The 17,974-nt window shown below is 34.7% G+C and overlaps 1 protein-coding gene across 8 annotated transcripts in view; it reads left to right on the top strand.

The window, feature by feature from the left end:
• The window catches only part of Rbp6 (RNA-binding protein 6), a 1,547,649-nt gene that overhangs the window by 1,159,298 nt on the left and 370,377 nt on the right, over positions 1-17,974 (top strand). The gene's annotated exons all lie outside the window — the stretch shown is intronic.

The following is a 17,974-nucleotide window of genomic DNA, read 5'->3' as shown; positions in this document are numbered from 1 at the left end:
GTCTCTACCAAAACCATGAGTGGACCTTGATGTAACATTGTAGTTAGCCCAGCTTTTGGAAACTTTAAATTCATGTCAGAGAAGGAGGGGAAATAACAGCAGATTATAGCGCCAAGAGAGAGATAATATGTTTCAGCGCAGAAGGGAGGAAAAATATTGAGTTTCCACAAAACTTCGCGATTGCATCATGCTGTCCTTTCTAACCTGAAATTTATGGTTGTGGTTTTTAAATATTACAGTATGAAATTTCTCAACAATTGTATTTCGAATTATAAATATTATAATTATATTGTATCCCCCTGAGTTTATAGGACCTCTAAGTTGCAGGAATTAGGATACAAAGCAACTATCGCCTCCTTCCAGTTAATCTCAAACGATGCCAATAATGATCAGGTGGAAAGTTTCTAGGAACCTGCTTGGTAGATCACGTTGGACAGACTTTACTTACCAATTCGCTATACAGGGTGATTCACGAGGTTTACCATCCTTTACGGAGCTTATTTCTGAAGACATTTTGAGCAAAAAATGTCTTATAAAATAGTTCCCATTCTCAATATTTTCAGAGTTACACTAATTTAAAGTTGTTTGTAAAATACGTTTTTTCTTTAGTTTGAAGGTAAAAGAATAATACAAAAAGAGAATGAACCATTCAGAAGTATCATTTCTTCAATTGGCAAGTATTATGAAGCTAAAAATGTGCTGTGAACTCCTTAGTTGCTTCGTACAGACATCTTTTTCTATTTTTAACTAGAAAATTACTTTATTCTTACGCACTTATCACAACAATTATTACAAATCACACCACTTTCACCGACTTAATTATTTGCAGTTCAATTTTGCCGTCCTAATTTAGAGTCTTGCAGAGTTTACGCCGTCCGCTTGAGTACACTTGGCCGCACGCTTGTGAACGGCACTCGTCGCTCTACATATAACTGCAAACGGCTATCTTTGATTTCCGTAGCGCTCGCGCTGGCTGCTGACTGCACGCTGACCAAGATCACGCGTTCACAGCAGTGCGTTTCAATAACGAAACTTAACTCTGTAAATGTTGAGAATAGGACCCATGTTCATATGACATTTTTTGCTCAGAATGTCTTCGGAAATAAGCTCCGTAAAGGACGGTAAATCCTTGTGAATAACCCTGTGTAAGCCTACACATGTGTTCAAAATTCAGCAATTATTAAATTAATTTGTATAGCAATCTTTCTTTCCCTTCTGATTTAATAACTCCATAAAGTTATAGCTAACTATCATCATATAAAATTATAAAGTATTTTTTAAATATTCTTTTCTTCATTTATTACTCAATAGTAGGAAGAAGAACAAAGTGCATAAGACTTGCTGATATGAACGTTGATATGGGAAGATGATACCAAGGGATATGCTAATGAAATTAAGTGACAGCTGTGAGCAGTGTGGGTTGGAGATAAATGCAAGCAAGACGAATATGATGGTTTTCGGAAGAAAAATGAAGAAAGTAAACGTGCGCATAAGAAATGATGCAGTGAAACAAGTGAACAACTTCAAATACATGTAACATGAGCTGCTGCCTGGAAGCCAAAAGAAGGATAGCAATGGCGAAGGAAGCTTTTAATAGAAAAAAGGAGCATCTTCTGCGGACCTATGGAAAAAGAACTATGGAAAAGACTAGTAAAGTGTTTTATGTGTAATATGGTATTGTATGGAGCAGAAACATGAATATTATGATGTAGTGAAGGGAAACAACTGGAAGCATTTGAAATGTAGGCTAATATGGAGAAGAATGGAGTGTGTGAAATGGACAAACAAAATAAGAAATCAAACTTTGCTAGAAATAGTGTATGATTGTAGAAAGAATAATGCTGAAACTGATCAGAAAGAGAAAATAAATTGGCTGGGTCGCTGGTTGAGAAGGAACTGCCTATTGAAGGATGCAGTGGAAGGAATGGTGAACGAGAAGAAAGTTTTGGGCTGAAGATATGAGAGAGGAGGCAACATTAAGATACAGCTCGTATGCGGAGGCAAAGATACAGAAATTGAGAAGACTGGAGAATGCTGGATTTGCAGTGAAAGACTTGCTTCTGGGCAGAAAACTCTGATTAATGATAATAATAATAATAATAATAATAATAATAATAATAATAATAAAACAACTTAGTGGAAATCTTAAAAACATCCGCAACAATGTTGGAAACGAATTATTATATTTTCTTATTGATAAACAGACCATAATGATCAGCATATTTATCGGAAGCCACATAATTTAGAGACAAGTTTTTTTATGTGACCCTAATTTACGACACGTAGCCTCGGTCTTTACTTCCCTTTAGAAGAAAGCTTTTACTAGGTATTTGTATCTTCTCTAAATTTTAATCGACTTCGGCCATGCTTAAACCAATAAATTTTGAATTTAGTGGCATAGGTATCAGTCACTAGACCACCGAGGTTAACAGGTGAAGATAGTTACGGTGATGACGATAATTATGATGACAACTAGGAAGTGTGGAAGTATAAGAAGAACACGAGAACTGCCTGAGGTTTAATCCTGGTTACCGGCCTACGAGTTGATGTAGCCATTTCTGCTAATGGTGCTCCCATAGTGACAAAAGTTTTAACAATTAATTTAGCAAAGGGATTAAAAAAAAGAGAGGGTGGTGAGGGTGGAAGATCGATTCAGTGATGATGTTATTTGTGATTTGCGCCACCTGGTGATCGCATGATGGTGCAGGGTGGCTCTAGTAAAATTCATTAATCAATCTCTCGAAGCGAGCGAGCCCTCATCAGTCACCCCCACCCCCACCCGCCCGCGCCGCGTCCGTCATCTATCTTCATTTCCTGCTCATCTCCAGTAGCGAAGCCATAACAAACTGAACCCGAGAATTGCCAACAGTTTGCTGCCGTTTATTAATTTGCATCTTCTGAAATATCAACATATTTGCTCCTAAGCAAGCTCGTCTCTACTCGAGATACTGGATTCAATACGTCTTGATAACACCAAGCAACTGTCTAACTCTATTCAAACACATTTTGATGTGAACATTTTCATCATTTGGAAGGTACTCAGTTAATCTTATGACCTGTAAGATTTAAAGAAATGAATGTATTATTACTAACTGATGCTTCGTTAATAAATCATAACAGTGATTCATTCATTCATTCATTCATTCATTCATTCATTCATTCATTCATTCATTCATTCATTCATTCATCCATTCATTCAGTTTATTGTGAATGGTTTGGCTTTAAGGGGTTAGGTACTGCTTACAGTAGTAAAATTTTGGAAATATTCAACATTTTTTCCTCCATTACTGTATCTTGTACAATAATGAAAATTAGTATGTGTGAAACACTGTCCTTTTGCTATATGAGAAAAATATTTTTCCGGTAAAAAATTATTTACATTTTTTTTTTCCTTCCCAAAATTCAGTTCACTGTGCAGTGATGAAGAGTTTCCCACATAGCTCAAAAACTATCCATCGTTCTGTGATGAAATTTTTTTGTATGTATTTATGCCTGTCATATCTACAATATGATGCAAGATCACTTCTCTATCTTTGATAAATTTTCTGATGAAATATAAATTCATTTTAAAAAATGGTGAAATATCAGTATTTTCTTCTAATACAAAATAAAAAAAAAATATATTTATTAAGGAACGTAGTTGAAAGAGCATTATGTTGTAAACATGAGTTTCAGCAATAAAATAAGAGAGAGAGAGAGAACATGAAAAAGTTAACAAGTTCATGAGTTATGAGGGAAACGCTTCATCACTGCACAGTGAACTGCCACCATTCTGAATTTTGAAAAAAGATATATATATATATATATATATATATATATATATATAATTTTTTAAGCCATAAAAATATTTTTTTCATATAGCAGGACAGAGTTTTCCACATACTAGTTTTCATTATTGTACAAGATATAGTAATGGAAGGAAAAAATGTTGAATATTTCCAAAAATTTTACCACTGTAAGCTGTATCTACCCCTTAAGGTTATCCTTAGATAAGAGGGTTGCGGATTCAAATCGGCCAAGGGAAGACGATTTTTAAGGGCGAGTAAAATTCTTGTCCTATCTTCACATGTCTTCGAAATGGAAGATTTAGCTGGGAATATAAGAACAACGTATCTAAATGAAAGAACTTTTATTCCCATGTAAAAATTTTGAGATAGTGCATATTGGCCCATAAAAGTGGCCAATGTATACGTGGATTAGCCCACGTTCCACCTGAAATCCGTAACATCACTGGCTGAATGATTGGACGATTGAATGCATTATTGGCAAATTGACCCTCTCTTGTCTGTCTATTTGAATGGATGAATACATTAATCATTCCGTTAATATAGGAATGGATGAATGATTCAATGGTTGATTGAATAAGTGAATGAATGATTCAGTGATTTGATGTTTAAATAAATGATTGATGTAGGCCTACTAAATGAGTGAGTGATTTAATTAATTAATTAACGAATTAATAAAGGATTAATTGAACGAATGATTTAATTAATATGCTAAGGATGTTAGAATGATTGAATTATTCGTATTAAATTAGTCATTAAATATTTAATGCACTTCAAAAATCCACTGAAAAAATGGCTTGGAAATTTCTAATGACAAATCGAAAATCATGGCTTTCAGAGATAAAGATCATACTCAAAACAGAATTTGTATCAGGAATAACAAACCAATGCATTCAAGTACCTTGGATATAACATGCAATATGAAGTAACATTCATCATTAATTCTGTTTTTAAACCGCCATTGGTCCAGAAACACACGAGATTAAGGGTATACAACATACTAGCAAGACCAATTTTGGCATAAGGTAGTGAGGTCTGGATCATCAGGAAACAAGATCAAAGACGAATAACAGGCATTAAGACATGATTCATGCACAAATCTTCAGATTACACAATATCGGCCAGAAATAGAAATGAATTTAGTTTAGTAGAATTGGTACAACCCAATATACACTTTTCTAGAAGAATATAAAAAATGGATTAACCATATTGACATTGAATGAACGTATTATTGAATTCATTAATTAATTAACAATAGTGTATGAAGAATAGTGTGTAAATGGATTGTTAAGTAATAATTAATTATTGAATGAACTAATTAACTGTTTAATAAAAAATTGAGTATGTTCACGGTGATAGAATTAATGGTTTAATGACTAATATAGTATTCTAATGGGTGGTTAAATTATTTAATTTTTTCATGTATTATTGAATTACACTTATTTAATTGAACTTTGTTAATTGAGTGAGACATTTAAGCATTCACTGCTTCACTCTAACTCATTGAATAGTGGAAGACGTGTTTACTTTTTTGCTATCACCTCCAAACACGATTATTTATATCTTCCTAGTCACTACTGATCTGACAGTGTGAAGTATTTCTTGTCTGAAGTGGGGACACTAATCTAATTGGTAGGAATTCATTTCTTACCCCAGTGATAGGATGGTCAGGGAAGATGATGACGTCAACGGATGAGAATTGATCGTCAAATTTTGCAAGTTACTCTCTCATCTAGATACGGTGTAAGTTTACTTGGCATAAATTTGTTACACCGACTCCTAGCTTTATTTCCCATAAGCTTCCATACTAAGAACTTTTATTCCTATCAGCCGAATTACAAATCTTGAAACACGACTGTAATGTTTTCTTTTACTTGGTTATTTAACGATGCTGTATCTGTTACTAGGTTATTTAGCGTCAATGGGACTGGTGATAGCGAGATGAAATTTGGCGAGATGAGGCCGAGGATTCGCCATAGATTACGTAACATTTGCCTTATGGTTGAGGAAAACCTCGGAAAAACTCAACCAAGTAATAAACTCAAGCGGGAATCGAATCCACGTCTGAGCGCAGCTCCGGATCAGCAGGCAAGCGCCTTATCCGACTGAGCTACGCCGATGGCACACTAACCACTAGACCACAGATGACAAAACAGTAGAAATATAGACTAAGCAGTTATCAATTTCATAGCAATATAAACGTAATTTAAGTGTAATTTCTCTAGTGACTTCTTGCTCATTAAGACTTTTGAGAGCAAAATCTACCATGTATATTGTAGTAGAGGTATTCCTGTTTCTAAATTTTTTGGAAAACCCGTAAAGAATCGCTCCTACTTTGAGAGTTGTATACATCTGGCAATCTCCCTGCGACCATGTCGACGAGTGTGTTCACAGCCCCTCCTCCAGCTTTGTTCGGCCCCAATCAATGCACTCTGTTTTTATATGCAAATAGGAACACAATCTGTTTTACAAGTCTGTCCAACGCTACTGTCCCTAACTAAACTTAGTATGGTGTTGAGCCTTTTCCAGTTCAGCCCTAGTGAAATTTTTGCGTCTAGAGCACAACGTCCTCAATGGCGCTCCACTTAGTGGCGCTTCTCAGCATCGTCGTCACCAGTAACAAAACATTGCTTTAAATGGAGGCATTCGAACTTGAAACAGAACTGAGTCACTGTCGCCAACAGTAGTCCATAACTTGCTACAAGCGACAGCTGTAAAATCATTGGAACTGTTCACACAACACATTCAGTGAATTAATTGTGTCTGCCTTTGAACCACACACCAGCGCCACTCGGAAGTGACTGTGTGTGAATAAGTCTGCTACAATTTATCAATCTTTCTAACGTATGTTTATAACCAGCGTGAATTGGAATCGTTTACTCATAAGAACTACGATATCTTCCTGACACGCTTGCAAGTATTTAAATTAGTTTATGCTCGACCATGCCGAAATGTAGTAATTATACACCTGGTATTAGCCCTTTAATGCACCTCATTAAAGTACACCTATTCATTATAGTTCAGTTGTTCAGCCAATGAGAATTCACCATTGTAGCATTATAAAACAGCAAGTATCGATTATTCTCGGATATGCAATCGAAAGAGAACTAGCGAAACGTCACGGAGGGTGGAAATCCAATACTGTCGCAGAAGATTATGTTCTGTTACTATAATAATTTTCGTTAATTGTAAATAATATTCAAATAAATTCAATTTGTCATCTCATTTTTCAATTCTAAATCAATTTCCAGGTTATATCAAAATTAATGTTCATGTTATTCTCTAGATATATATCAAGGTCAATGACATTCGTTCCTCGGAAAAAATCAATACTTTCGCGTCTGCGCACATCTCACAATTTAGGTCAGTTCCGCTCCTCACTTACATAACCATAACATGAATACTTATGAATAATTTCAAGTTAGAAATATGGTCGAGCATAAAAAGTCGTATGAAACTTGCCTATAATGGTAATTAAGACGCTCGTATGAAAATTATGAAACTCGCTTGCGCTCGTTTCATAAACAAACATACTCGTGTCTTAATTACTACCATTATAGGCTCGTTGCATAATGTACTATAAAACAGCATGTCTGCAGAAAATGGAACAAGTAGGAAATTCTAGACTATAATAAGAAAAGTTTATGCAACTTTTATAGAGAAAACCTTATCACATCTTATAGAGTACTTTAGTCTTGACAATGGAAAGAAGAGAGCCGCGTATCCTGTCTGTGGTAACGTAATGTTATTGTGCCAATAATAGAATTGAATTTTCTTCAAAAAAGATCGACAAGTATGCATTTGAAGTTTTCTTTTTTTTTTTTTTTTTTAAGTAGCTACTGAAGGTTTCTTTTCTTTCCTTGATTGTGATGGTTGGGCGTGGTACCAAGGCATTCGATTGAGAGACCGAGTTTCCTTATTCTCTCTCTTCGATCAGGGGAACGGCGACGTTAGATCGGATGGAAAAGATTGGGAACTCTTGCTGGAGTCGGTGGGAGGGGGGGTCCTTCCCTATAAATAGCCCCCCTCTCCTCCAACTTCTCATCTCTGTCTTTCTTTTCGTCGCTAATCTGATAACGAAATGAATTACAAGGAAGGCGGGTCTTCAATTCCCTGAGGCTTTTAATTATTTTAAGTAACTGGGATCGACTCCAGCATAGTGCGCAGCCATGTAGAAGCGAGCGGTGTCTTTGCAAGAGCCTCCGCCTAGGAAATCCTTGATACCATGTTCTCATTGAAGAATAGCCTTTGTTTCCTCTTCAATAGCCAAGTCTGCAACGTAGATTAATCTTATTTCTGATCAGCGCATTGGGCGAGGCCAAGTGAGAAAAATAATGTTCGAAATTGCAGTGCTTCTCACTAAGGCGGCAACTTCAACGATAAGCTAGTTTCGATGGTTGTTGTTTCAACAACACGATATGTGTCTGTATGGAGTTCGCGGGCGTTATCTTCAGTTGCTCTGGTTGCTGTCCCATCAAATAACGCGAATTTATTGTATTTAAAAAACAGCAACTATATCCTTAACAAAATATTTGTCTATTCGTGAAATAAAAATGAATAGTAAATAACACTGATGTGCACATCAAAAAATTTTTTCTGCTACAAGAGAAAACAATTACTGATTCTAGTTAACTGAAGTGCCCTGAATCCGAATCTGTATTCATGTTTTATGTATCACGTCAGGTTTTTATGTAATTTTGAAAAGAAAAATGAAAAAAAAAGTCTAAATTGGAAAAGTTTACGATAAAAAAAATGTAATATGGTAATCTAATTTATATGACTGCTTTTAGATATTGACTGTTGTTGAATTCGAGTCTGTATTCAGATTTTCTCTATCGCTCCAGGTTTTTCTGTAATTTTTGGAAATAAGAACGAAAACTTCAAAATTTAAACAAGAATTTCAAAAAACGTCAAATGAGGTATATTATTTTATAAAATATAATTTAACGTCGTAATATAATATTCGAGAGTATGAAATTAATTGTTAAACCTTAAATTATTATTAATGAAAATATGTTTTATTAATAATTATTAATAAAAATTATGTTATATAATTAATATAGGCCTAATACCATATTATAATTCATAATTAATTGATATATAAGTAATTTTATTGCACCACTTAAGAGACTTCCTTTTCACAAATTAAACACACATTTAAGGCATACCAGTTTCAAGGAATGGAATACGAATAAATGTAGAAATGAAGTGAATTTTTTTTTTTTTTTGAGTTTCCTAGCAGTATCAAGCAATAAAAATGAAATTTAGAGATACTTTGTTAATAATTTTTAATTTATGTTTCATAACATTTAGTAATTCCATTATGTCTAAATTACCAGCTTTAATCAAATAATAATAATAATAATAATAATAATAATAATAATAATAATAATAATAATACAATTTATCTAAGGATATATACTAATTTCGGTATTTAGGCATCTTCATGAATTTGGAAAAAAAAAAAAAAAAAACGTTATTTTTAGAAAATTGGACTTGATGAAACGAAACTACATATGGGCTTTCTAACTATCCATAGTGGAGAACTGAAAAATATGAACAGTTTCTCTGTAGCAAAATGGTTGCATACCAGTGTAATTAATATGGGTGCTCTTGCAATAGAGCGTTCGGAGTTTAGAAAATACCATTGGGTGTATAGGTGTCTTCTTAACGGACATGCTCCTTCTTTGTAATGAAACTAAAATAAGTTATTTACGTATTTTCTAACATGTGTAATTTATTTAAGCTATCTTATAGGTCATTCGGTATCTCGTGAAACCAAATGGTTGCGTGCGCCATAGCATACAGGAAGAACCTTATGGTGGGGGTATGTGAGCTCGCTCGCTACTACTAGGAGCGTAGCGAGGGAGGGAAGCTTCCCAGTCCACTTTCTTCTTCCCCTGACACGCAGAAAAGTTTCACGAGATACCGAATGACCTATACAAAGAGAGGGAATGTCCACAAGAACACGCCTATAGCCCTACAGTTTAACTAATGGCTATAGTTTATGGGTGTGTGTATTTTTAACTGTTGGCATCCAGTTGTGATCCAGAAAGATGAATGAAATACTTTATTCTTTAGTTATTACAATTTGTAATTTCTGATTTTTTTTCACCATCTGGTTTTGTTGTCTTTATCAATATAGTGACCATGGAACTTTCCAATTTCAATCTTTTTGTTTGTTTTTTATATCGGAATTAAGATCACTGATGTTCATCTTATCTTCTTGGTTGCTTTAATTTAATTTAATTTATTTATTTAACTAGCTAGCTAGTGAGTACAAATTAAAATTATAAAACAAAAACGTTTCTAGGCACTACCGTAAGAGCCAGGCTCGTATACGGTGTGGTCTTAGTCAATAATATAACATCAAATTTATAAGGACAGTTTACTAAATAGAGTAATTAACTTAATTCAAACCAATAAATAACACACAAGGGCAAAACAAAAAAATAAGAAAGAGAAAAAGAGACGAAAAAACATATTTAATATAAATTGACAATCAGACACAAGTCAGTGATATTCAATAAAAACATGAATATAGTCGACAGAAATAAAAGGTAAAAAAAGTACACACATTTGTTAATATTATATATCATGAATAATTTTATAAATTTCTTTTTTAAAAGCTCCAATTTTATAATACTTCAAATTTGGAAAATGGTTTGTAATTTTATATGAAGTCTTGGGCCGAAACTAATACCATGTTTAAGAGCTGCACTTGTATGACATTTAGGCTCAATTAATTGTCTTCGAGTACGATATTCATGTCGATTAGATTTATGTTTCATTTTATTTCTGTGGTAGTAAGTTAGTAAACTATATTTATAAATTTCTTCAATAGTTAATACTTTAAAATCTGTATAAATTAAATTTGTTGGGTAATCCATATTTTTGGTCAGACAAATTTTTATTAATCTTCTGTGTAATAAAATGAATGGATTAAGTACAGATGATGCTACTCCACCCTAATGTATTACCGATATACCATATTGTATTAATGATTGTACTAAAGCTAAAAATATTATTCTCAGTGCCTCCTTAATGATAAAATTTCGAAGTATTATGCATTTATACATTGTCTTTCTTATACATGTAAACATAAAATCAATTTGTTTATCCCAACATAAATGCTGCTGATCTGTAATAATTCCTAAATATTAGACTTAGATGTGGGCAATTAAACTTCAATGTCATTACAAGATCACCTGCATTTATGTTAGTAGCTATCCAGTTTCAGACACAAATGCCAATGGTCGCGTGAATTAAAATAGTAATTATTCAATACTCAGAAATAACACCTACAATCTGCATTGCGAAGTATAGGACTAACTAAAGGGCGTTGGATGAACGAGATGTATTTGGACTCTGCAGATGGAAGCGCTCAATGCTTCATATATAATGATAATGATAATAAGCATGTTAAATGTCTTTTGAAAATTGCAACTAATTGGAATTTCTCTTTGTTTCAGGTGAGTACTGGAAAACCTGTATGGATCACATTGGTATGAAGCTCAGAACTTTAATTTAAGTGCATGGCTTTAAAATAATTATGAATTATACTGTATTAGAAGAAGCGCGTCCTGTGATAAAATTGGTAGTAAAATACGAGAGAGAATTTAAATTAATCTGACGTGTGCGAAACAGGGTAGGAAAGTAACGGACTTTGTGTGGGTAGTTGAAATAGCGATGTTTTAATTCTCAGACTATTAGCTTTTAAACTGTCTTACCAACTGCAACATTGGGAAGACCAGGGACTGTGACATATGGGGAAGAGAGATAACAGAAGGGGATTATAGTGGTGATGCACTGATTTAATATGCAAATTGCTAGGAAATAAAAGTACTTGATGATTTCCATAACCGACGATGCAATAAAAATATCATATCATACCGGTTTTTTCCACAACTTCCATCCTCGTGGATTTGCGTCCTTTGTAATGAATTATGCCGCCCTTCTGTCAACTCATTTCACGTGTACGACCTACAGTACTCAGAGCAAGACTGGAATAATATTCTTATCGAGAATCGTAACATAAAGGCTGTTTCAAAAGTGATGGTCAATAATTTTGCAGATTAAAATTACAAATTAACAAAAAAAAAAAAAAAAAACTTCAATACACATTACTCACTTGACGATATGTCAGTGATGTATGCAATGGAGGGGGAAAGGAATTAGCTACTCTATCCCATTATCTCCTGGCTTAGTTGCCTCATAAGTGTTGCCTTATTGGTTTCACTTGTGAGGTTCAGACCTGTCTTCGGACAGTTGACTACACGACAACACATTGGTCCGAAAATGAACCTTTGTCGAGATATGCCCGTTTTCTGCTGAGATTCTTCACTAAGAGCAGACGTGCAGATATCCCTAACTGAAATCTACCTAGAGATGATGTTCAAAATGCTGTCCATGCATCTGAACGCTATGCTTTTCTCTCTAGTGAGCTGCAAATCCTCTCGGGCAGTCCTGGATCATTCCATATTTGCTGAAAGGCACGTTCAATCCGAAACTGCAATTCCTGAAGTGTGTTGATCTCAGAACTGTAAACCTGGCCTTTCATATGACTCCAAACACAGAAATTTATTGGATTTAAATCCGGTGATATAGGAGACCCCGGTTTATGGCCTCCTCTGCCTAAGGGAATATCGCATGAACGGTTAGTTTGTAGACCAATGTTTATTGGAGCTCATTTTTTGTTCCAGTTTGTGCTTTTCATCTGACTATCACTTTTGAAACACCTGTATAGTAGGGAAAAGCTGAGGAAGGTAACTGTAAAAGTTGAAGAGAATTTTGGAATATACTTTAGACATTTTGAACGTTGTATATAACTTATTTCTGCAGTAGCAACCCTATTTCGTTGTAGCCCACAACTTGAAATCGTTATATAGTGCCAGTGCTCCTGTTACCCCCAAAGATATAGAAAGTGTGACTAATTCTTGTTTCGAACCACTATCAACTTATTGGTGAGTCATTTCTTTTCTTTTCGCTCATGTATAAGTATCAAACATGATGGAGGAATGGCAGACAAATTTTGCCTGAAGTCTTGTATCAGGAACAGGGACAGTATTTAAATGAGTAATTTTTCCGCTGAATACGTATCTCAATAGAAGGACTTCTGACGTGACAAAGACCGCTGTAGTATTTGACGAAGAAATTTGTTAAATCTGTGTAGACTTGGTATATATCACAATATTTAACATCACATGGGAAATAGAGAAAGTAACGCACTACCAGTATTTGATTTTTGCAACATAGCTGAAAAATAAGAACGCTGTTAAACATTAAACATGGTATGTGAATAGCTTGGACCGATTATAGAATTAATCAAGGTCGCCAATATTACGCTATGAAACTATTGCACCTATAATGTTAAAAAGTCAAAATATGTATGATTTTGCATTTTTATTATTATTTCCTATTATTACATCGTTATAAAACACACAAAAATACATTTCAGAGACAAAAAGAAGGAATTTTTTAATAGAAACTCACGACCAGTATCGCCTGAATTTCGAGTTATTTCCCAAAATAGTTGTTACTAAATATCAGGAGGCAAGATAAATACACTTCTAAGCATAGCCTATAATTTATAGTTTCTGTCGCACAAAGAAACTATACCAGCAGATCGGTAACAACTCGTCCGTTGTTTGCAAGATTGCACAATTCTGTAAAAAAGTAATTCACATCTCTAAAGTAATCTTTTCTTGATACACATACTCTATAATGTTTCATTTTCACGTCATTTGATGATGAGGGGGAAAAATGTTCAACTCAGAGCAACCTATGAGTAAATTGTTATTTTTGTTTTTTCCTTAATTTTTTTTATAAATTATTGAATTTCATCTATATATTTCTGGAAAATTGACCCGAAGGTGCTATGTATGAACAAAATTTGTCGAATCGTTTACTGCACATGAACGGACCAGCGCTGTATGTATGTATTTATTTACACTGCTAGTGGGCAAGCACCCGGTGGCTGTGGTAGGCCTACACAATAAAAACAATACACAATATAATTAATACACAATAATTACAATTAATAATAATAATAATAATAATAATACATAAAATAACCTAATTAATAAGTGAATCTAATTTTACATTACAACCTACATATATATATATATAGGCTCTACGTAAGTTTCACATTGGTACTGATAATAATCTTTCACTTTACTCTCATCTCACTCACTGCACTGGCACTATGACACATTTCACTGACGCTTTAGAACACATTTCACTGACACTATAGAACACATTTCACTGACACTATAGAACACATTTCATTGACACTATAAATTATCACTGATCGGAACTATTCACTGCACTGTAAAACCATAACTTCACTGACTCACCACGCCTCACTGATACAACAGTTCAAATAAGACAAACAATTACACCCTTATTCATACTTATAAACAGAACTACATTTAAACTAGTCTAAGACCCTCTTACAAGCTTTTCTTTAAATAATTTACAAATCAAAGTAGGGAGTAACTCGTCAGGCTAAGTAAATACACGTCACCTTGAAAATTAAATGTGACTTTAATTTTAATTTACACTTTATACACAACTTTTAAATTTATTTTTAAATCTTCTTAAGGAAGGACAGCCCTCAAAGACCGCTGCAGGTAGTAGGTCATTCCAATTATTTATAGTTTGATTTAAAAATGAGAATTTACCTACATCCGTTTTCTGTTTCCTACATTTGATTTTAAAATCATGATCGTTCCTACCATAGTACGTTGGCTTCTCTAACCGAGCCGTTACGTCTACCCATGCTTTTTGACCTATATGTGCTCTATACAATGATGTTATTCTAGTTAGTATGACTAATCACTATTTTGAAAGCAGGAGTTTTGAAAAGACGTAGGTTTCTTTCAGTAAAATTCTGTTAGTCGAATTTTTCAGAGACCATATCCTTTTGTCTTCATAAAGACAAAGCAAGTGCCATCTACTTGGTGTTCAGTTCAAAGTGTGTCATGGCTCGCTGTATGCCGTCATGTGGCTAGCCGATAAGCCTAGAGAATTCAATCGTCCTACACTTCCGCAGAGGTGTATTACTTATGTGCCAGAGAAGTTGTCTAGCGAGTACTGCGTTCATTCAGAAGAGTACTTACCGATACGTACCGTAACGCCGGTAGTGGCAGGAATGTGAACTGTTTCGAAACATGTACTGAGGTGAGATTTTTCTTACTGTCGGGATATGGGGAGAGGGTTAAGACGATTACTTACGTATTTGTTGACATTAACTTCGACGGTCAACATGGACGCGGAGCATTTGATTTGTATTGTGGAATATTGCAGTACGCAACCGATGATAACAAATACCCTGCGTACGACTTGGCCGCGCAAAACACAGTTCGAGAGGTTATGGTAGCACAGAGACCGTACAGACCGCCATCTGTTGCTACGACGTTCAAGTTATACAGTACACGTTCTCAAGTGCAGATTGAATGCCTTGATTAATAGGCAACTTCTCTGACACAAAAGCTGAAAGTCGCTTCAAATCGCTGACTCATCAACAGTTACGTCATGACACACTTTGAAATGAACACCCAGTATATGCTTCCGATTTTTAAATTACATTAATAAAGGTGCGTCTAATTATATTTTAAATAATCGGACTACGAGAAGTTTATATAGAAATTTTATGTAACAAATTTAGCACTGGTGTCATTGTAAATTTTAACTGTGTTTTTATATTATTCCGGAAATTTTACAAGTTCTATAAGTTCCGTAGTTTAATTTAGATTGTATCACAATTTATTTAAACAGAAAACTGTGTCAGAACACGATCAGGAAGGTTCTTTAAGTTGATACAACTACGAGTAATTTGCATGTTTAAGTATTATAAAGAAATCTGTATGACGTAGTTGTCACATTTTTATTTGCCGTCACGTGATCCCCTGTACGTCATCCAGCCACTAGAGCCCTCCTACCTACTCCCTCCACCTACCATCTTGGCCTAGTGACGTCAAGATGGAGCTATAATATTTAGACAGTAATATGGTTGGAAATTAGTGTCTTACCTGCGGCAAGCTGATAGACTGAGTCTGCAGCTTTATGAGGCATCGTAACTCCAGACCCCGTCACTTCCGGGATGGAGCTAGGATCACTTTTATTCTTGTTCATCGGCTCATTCTTTTCCTATATCTTTCCTTTTCCTTTTAACTACCGTCCTTTATTGCGTCGTAGAATTATAATCATTTTACTTTCTTCTTTTGTGTTTTCTCGTCTTTCTGTGGCTGTATCCCATGTTTCTTTGTCAATTTTCTTAATATTAGCTTTTCTCCTTTTCTTACTACTTCTTTCTTGCTCCAGGCACGATTGCAATTCCTTTCTTAAAAGTGTGTCTTTAACATATTCCACCTTAGTGATCTAGTGGTTGATGTGGCTATCGTACGGTTCAATTTTAGCTTAAAACAGTGTACGAGTATTTTAAGAAGAAATAATACCAGGTGTTCCTTTCATTCAATGACAAAGTAGAGATTTTTGTGCTCTATGAGACATTGCGAAGGATCTGTCTAGAACATCTATTTGGCGACAACCGCTGATACACAAGAATCGTTAGTAAATCTGGTGACCGTTGGGAGCTGAACTGTGCAGTCTCTATCGTAAGTTCGCCCTGCAAATCCACGCTGGCATTATTTCATTTCACACCTTTTGTCTCTTGCGTTTGCATGCAAAATAGATCGATTTATTCTGACTATATATATATATATATATATATATATATATATATATATTGCATTTCAAAGTTCCTTTTCCCATTAGCTACATTTTGGTCATAGATGTCCTCGGTTGTTTTCTAGCGGTTACCATGGTCGCCTTTGAATCTGAGATTCGCATCCGACAGAAGACGGTGGATTTTAAAAGGCGATAAAATCCTAAGCACTCCTTTTGACATTATTAACATGGTGAAAGAAAAAAAAATAACTTTTTTATCTGCCCCCATCAGAATGTTTGCTTGTAAGGTGTTTTCCTGCCGATCCGCATTTGCGCTCGTGCGCGGGTTCGATTCCCGCTTGGACTGATTGCCTGGTTGGGTTTTTTCCGAAGTTTTCCCCAACCGTAATGCGAATGTCAGGTAATCTATGACGAATCCTCGGCCTCATCTCGCCAAATACCATCTTTCTATCAGCAATCCCATCGACGCTAAATAACCTAGAAGTTGATAACACGTCGTTTATCGGTTTATGGTATAATAATCAACAAGAAAACAAACAAATATCATAATTCATGGAAGCATGGAAGTTATATTCCATTTTCTAACTCGTTATTAAATTGTACACTTATTTTAGAAATTATGCTAATGGAAAATTCACTATAGTCTACAATATTTCATTGAACTGTAGAATTTCTGTTAGTCTATTAATTTTTATTTACATTGCAGTTAGGTAAACTATGTGGATGTTTTTTTTTTAGATTAAATAGAATCGTATTATGTTAGACTAATTTATATTAGGCGTTTGTTAAGATTGCTATCTTAATTTATATTAGGTTGTTACACTTATTTTCCGTCCCTTATACCTTTCCTCTTTCTTTCCTTAGTGTGTAATTTTTTTTTTACAGTTTCCTTATCTTTATTCTTCCTTTTTTGTTCCTGGAAAGTACATACAGAAATCCTCGTTGCTAGTAGCAGGCATAAACCTGGTACCTTGAGGAGTGTAAGATAAATGCATTACGGCTGCGTTAAACTTACTCTTGAAACAATATTAAAATTCATGGAAGCAGCTTTCTCGTAATCTTGCACTGGATAAATCCGCGAGAATTATATTCTAGGAGCTAGCTCACTGTTATTTTGAATTTTTCAAGGTATTGGTGGGAGCGCTCGAGGCGTTTCGTTCTTTTATTCCCCTCGAATACGTAAAATACATACAGTAGGCTGCACCGCCCTGTCCTGGTGTTGAATATTCATTTGGCATGCCACACAGACCCGCGACTCCAACTCGCCTCAGCTAGAAACTTTGAGAAAAGTAGAATTGAATGAATTTCTATATGTTACTGGATGTATTACATTTTACTTTGTATTATGGCTGTAAAGTTATTTTGTGGCGTGAGGTAGCTTTTCATACCCTCGAGACTAATAAACTGGAACCGCAATTCGGCCGTCCATATACAGGGTGTAAACGATATAAACTACCAGAATTACAGCTATAGACACTAGGTACCTACCTATCGGTATA

The sequence above is a fragment of the Periplaneta americana genome, chromosome 15 (assembly GCF_040183065.1).
Source record: "Periplaneta americana isolate PAMFEO1 chromosome 15, P.americana_PAMFEO1_priV1, whole genome shotgun sequence".
Lineage (NCBI taxonomy): Eukaryota > Metazoa > Arthropoda > Insecta > Blattodea > Blattidae > Periplaneta > Periplaneta americana.
This window is presented reverse-complemented; position numbering and strand designations above follow the sequence as displayed.